Source organism: Phocoena phocoena, chromosome 17 (genome assembly GCF_963924675.1).
Source record: "Phocoena phocoena chromosome 17, mPhoPho1.1, whole genome shotgun sequence".
Taxonomy (NCBI): Eukaryota; Metazoa; Chordata; class Mammalia; order Artiodactyla; family Phocoenidae; genus Phocoena; species Phocoena phocoena.
The window spans coordinates 40106116-40111495 of NC_089235.1; the positions used below are offsets into that span (position 1 = coordinate 40106116).

Below are 5380 nucleotides of genomic sequence, written 5' to 3' on the forward strand. Positions count from 1 at the left end.
ACTTGTCCAAGCTGAATAGTTGGAAGGAGAAATGGGCATGAGGAGGGCAAGTTAGAGTTTATTGTGCCTTCCGTTTCGATAAGGGGAAACTGAGTGTGGCTAGGAAAAGGAGCCTGAAGCTCTGGCTCCAGAACTGTGTTCATACCTCTCACATCGACCTCATACTTTTTTTTGGCTGTGTCTTCCATATATAATTAGTGATAGTCTCATTGATTCAATTCTTCTGGTGGAATGTAAGCTCCAAAAGGCCAGGGACTTGGTCTGTCTTGTTCAATGCTGAGTCTCCCAACACCTAGAACAGTGCCTAGGCCTTATGTCTGGGACCATAGTAGGAGCTCCATACATATTTGTGGAATTCATATCTCTACAATACCGGACACAGCTTGTTTACCTTTTATGTATCTTGCTAAAATATTTATATGTCCAGATTTCCTTTTCTGATGCAGATGTTAAAAGAACATCTTCAAGTTCCGTGATATCAGTGACCTCCACTGTCTTATTCGCTAAAGTATCTCTAGTGCCTAAAACAGGGGACATTCTGTCAGTACTTATGGAATGAATGATTTAAGTATTTGATTAGTGAATTTTAAATTGAGCTAAAAAATGGAAATGATTGGCTCAGACTTTTGGGGGTTTGATTTTGGAAACTGACTTTTTGGGTTTTTTTTTTTGGAAACTGTTTATTTTCTGTCAACCTACTTGCATTTTATGAGTTTGCGGAAGAACAGCTTAAGACCACTCAGTGGTTGTTCCTACCCATTCAGTGGCCTGAGCGGTGGGAGCTGCAGACCAGTCTTCAGTGGGGAACTGCTGAACAGGCACAGAGGGCACCTGCACACCTTCAGACCAGTCCACCACCTCAGGCTGAGGAGCAGTGAACTCAGGAGCTGGAGCGGTCCATTCGCCCTGAAATTCCTCCTTGGTCACAGCCTTCTCAGCTGCCACCTGCTCTTCCTTTTCAGTCTCTTCAGGATCTCTGTAGAAGCAGAGATCAGGTGTGACCTCCCATGGGTGTTCGCGGGAGATGGTGCCACGCATGCACAGAACTTCCCGGACGAGCATCCACTACATCAGACCCCCCGAGTGAGTTCCCTTGTTGTTGCATGGGATGGCCGTGTCCACATAACACAGACGAGAGTCTGTGTTACACAGCAATGGTAGGCAGGTTAGCGTAAGAGGCCTCTGTGAGAGGCTAGTGGTCAGCCCTGGGATCAGTAACCACTGGAAGTCTTGGCTCCCGGAAGGCTTCCTGGATCTGGTTAGTGAAGATTCCAGGAGAGAAGCAGCCAGCAATAGGAGTGGCTCCAGTGACAGCAGCAAACTTCAGCACAGCTCGCTGGCCAGTATTTCTAGAGGATACGACACTGACATCTGCTGGCTTTTCAATGGCAACAATGGCACGAGCTGCCAGCAGAAGCTTCTCGCAGGTTCTCTTCAGATTTATGTTGTAGACGCAGATGTACTGTTCCATTTGGAAGTCTAGGTTGGTGCCACCTAAGTGGGTTCCTGCTGCAAGAAATTTGAGTACATCCTCCTCCTTCATTTGCAGGAAGTCAAGGGCTCCGGACATTGTGAAAGTTTCCCTTTAAGTTACAATGGGAATCCAGAACAACGCCGTATGGACGGACCTCTGTCTGGGTAGTGCAGAAGGGGATCAGACTTAGTAAGAATGTTCTGCTATGTTTGTTCTAACCTCTACAGTTTATAAGTACCCTCACAAATATCCCCTCACTTGAATCTTACCACAACCCTATGAGATTTATTTTGTCAGTTTTATAGATGAGGAAAAAGAGGAATTACAGGGCTTCTCTAATGTTACATAGTTGGCAGATTGGGACTTGAACCCTAGACTTGACTCCAAATTGTATGATCTTTCAACTTTTTCATGGATACCAATTGAAGATGAGGTGGAATTATTAGAACACTGTCAACATTGTATCATTGGAATTACAGAATCTTAGAGGTGGAAGTGGCCTTACACATCACAAATTCCAAACCCCTCTCTCATTTTTCAAAATAGGAAACGAAGGTTTGGAGAATTTCTATGACGTGTCTAGAGGCACACCTCCGACTTGAGAAGTTATTACACCGAAGCTGGCTCTTCCACTGACTACTTCTGGCTTGTCCTCAGATCTCACTCTCAGTTGGAGATTGTGGACTGAGCTTGTGGGAGACCAAGCTCCCCTCTGCTTTCCTGCGTCAGAGGCCCCGGGTACCCGGCCCTTTCTGACAGGAGCCTGGCCCTCGCTGAAGGAAACAGGGTTCTTCTCTCTCCCCCTTTGTGTCATTTCTTTTTCCTCTTCCTTATTTACCTAGCAGTTGAGGGGCGAGGGTTGTAAAAGAGCCATCCAGTCTTCAAGGTTCCCTACTCCCTCCCCTGTAAGACCTGGTTTTGATAAAGGTTTCCAAGTTTGAAAGTTAATAAAAATAATGCCACTGACCTCTTCATTTATTTATTGTTTCTGAACTGTCTACACCTCAGAGTCCAGTTTTGTTTTCCTTTCTTTCTATGATGCCCTGGGTATAGACCCTGCTGGCTAACTGAGGGTGCGCTTTGCACAGAATCCAACAGAATCTTGCCCCTGTCTTGTAAGAATAACTACCAGGGCTTAGAGAAGATAGATTCCATTGTTTGGCTTTGCACGTCACACTTTTTTTTATGAGTCAAATCTGATAACAGAAGAGCACAAATCTAAATTTTACCAGTAATCAAGGAAAGGCAATGAAATACCCTTTTGACTCTCAAATAGGCAAAAAGTAGAGAGATTGATATTTTGTGCTGGCAAGAGGGTGAGAAAACGAGCGCTCGTATGTTGCTGCTGTAAATATGAATTGCTGTACCTTTTGGGAATGAGGCCAGCTATCTATTAAAAAATACAGAGATTACATTCAGTACTGTCATTTTTGTTCATTTAGCCTGTGGAAATCAAGGTTCCAGTTTGTAAGGTTATATGTTCAAGAAAGTTTATTAAAGCTCTGTTTGTAATTGCAAAAACCCAAAAACCCCTTGAATTTCTGTCAGGAAATGTTGTATAAATTATGGTTTATCTGTAATACAGAGTATATCATATAGTCATAAAGTCACAGAGTAACATTCATGGAATTATCTTACTTTTGGAAAAAGCAAGAAAATCTTCATATGTGTGTATACGTGATTACAGATCTTCCTGGACTTATGATGGGGTTACATCCCAATAAACCCATTGTAAGTTGAAAGTGCATTTAATACACCTAACCTTCCGAACTTCATAGCTTAGCCTTGCCTACCTTAAACGTGCTCAGAACACTCTATTAGCCTAGAGTTGGGCAAAATCTTTGAACACAAAGCCTAGCTTATAATAAAATGTTGAATATCTCATGTCATTTATTGAATACTTTATTGAAAGTGAGCATCAGAATAGTTGTCAGGGTACAGAATGGTTGTCAGAATATTGGCTGTTTCCCCTTGTGATGGTGTGGCTGACTGGCAGCTGCGGTTTGCTGCCACTGCCCAGCATCTCGAGAGTATCAGACCACATATCGCTAACCTGGGAAGAGATCAACATTCAAAATTCGAGTACAGTTTCACTGACTGCGTGTCACTTTTGAACTATAGTAAAGTCAAAAAATAGTGAGTCGGGGGCTTCCCTGGTGGCGCAGTGGTTGAGAGTCCGCCTGCCGATGCAGGGGACACGGGTTTGTGCCCCCGTCCGGGAAGATCCCACATGCTGCAGAGCGGCTGGGCCTGTGAGCCATGGCCGCTGAGCCTGTGCGTCTGGGGCCTGTGCTCCGCAACGGGAGAGGCCACAGCAGTGAGAGGCCCGCGTACAGCAAAAAAAAAAAAAAAAAGTGAGTCAGGGAGTTCCCTAGTGGCCTATTGGTTAGAGATTCAGCACTTTCACTGTGGAGGCCCAGGTTCCATCCCTGCTCACAGCTAATAAAATGTATGCCTCGAGGGTAGAATTAGGTTTGGGAAACAGACATCAGCATATCTGTGTTGTTTGTCTTGTTATAACGAGCATGCATTGATTTTGTGATTTTTTTTTAATAAAGTGAAAAATTTTGAAAATTTAAAAAAATTTTAATAAAGTGAAAAAAATTTGAGGGTTTGAGACATAGATGGGTTATAATCTATTTTCTGTCTATTAATAGTTGTGAGAGGTTTGGTAAAGTACTTAACCTCAGTCCTCATCTGTAAAAGGGGAATAATATCTACATCACTGTGTTTGATTAAAGGAAGTAAAGTATACAAAGCATGTAGCACATTGTAATCCATCTATAAATGTTAGTTTCTTTTCCCCTCTACACAAGCAATTTGGAGTAGAATATTAAAACACATGCAAAATGTGTTCGCTGTGCTACCAGTGTGTGTTATCCTGATGTGCAAAGTGTGGCATTGGCCTACCAAAGGGGTGATTTAGTGACTCTTATTTGCTCCCTTAATCCTTATAGAGACGAAGAATAATGTACAATGGTGCCTTGGCCCTCCGGGGTTATTTACCTGGTACCTCAGTTATTAGTAATCCAGCTGCAAAGTAGGGAGGAGGGAAGAGGGCCTCTGAATAGCCGAAACAGGTGTCTGAAGTTCAAGCTCCTGCTGGATCATTTATTCTTATTTTAGGTAACCCAAACAAGCTTTTCCAGTGATGATGCTATGGCAGTTACCCAGAGAGCAGCCAGGAGGGTCTGAGCCCAGGGGTGCATATGGAAGACTAACATACAAACACAAGTACTCAGGAAGCTGGATGGTCTGGGGCCAGGCCCTGTTTTCACAATTAATAACTGATCTTCATAATGATGATGCTGGATTATTAGGGAGAAATTAATTTATGCTTCATATAATCTTGTAAAGGCCCCTAATGATACAGTCTAGAAGTATTACCACCAAAGATGGTTAAAATTTTCAGTTTCATTGTGTAAAAAGTAAGTTTTGTTTTTGTATTAGTGCCAGAATATAACAGAGGTCTTTATCCTATGAGGGAAAGATAGAGTAGATGCCTATAGTTAGAAATCTGGACAGCCAAGTGTGGCAGATGTTAGAAATCGTTCAAAAAGGATTTTAAACTGGAACAGTGGAATGATGTCTCACAAGTGCGTTGTTTGCTTTTTGACTAAAAGAAGGTCCACAATCTATAATCCAGAATCCCGGGGACCTGGTGAGTTTTGGAATTCAGAAATTTTCAGATTTCTTGAGAAGTAGTATGTAATGTAATGTAGTAGCCCTAACAGGGTCTGAGGCAGCACACGATAGTCAAACATATTAATTTTTCTGTAGTGAAGTATTTATTAGGACAAATAGTGTATAGTTTATTTAAATAACAAACCACTAAATGAAATAGTGGGATAAATATAGAATATAAATACTCTAGTAACCTTATTTCTAAGAAAACATTTTATAAAT

General features: G+C 42.2%; 1 pseudogene; it reads right to left on the reverse strand.

The window, feature by feature from the left end:
- Window positions 1-729: 729 nt before the first annotated feature.
- Window positions 730-1570, reverse strand: LOC136136988 (small ribosomal subunit protein uS2 pseudogene; annotated as a pseudogene).
- Between the last annotated feature and the right edge of the window lie 3810 nt (window positions 1571-5380).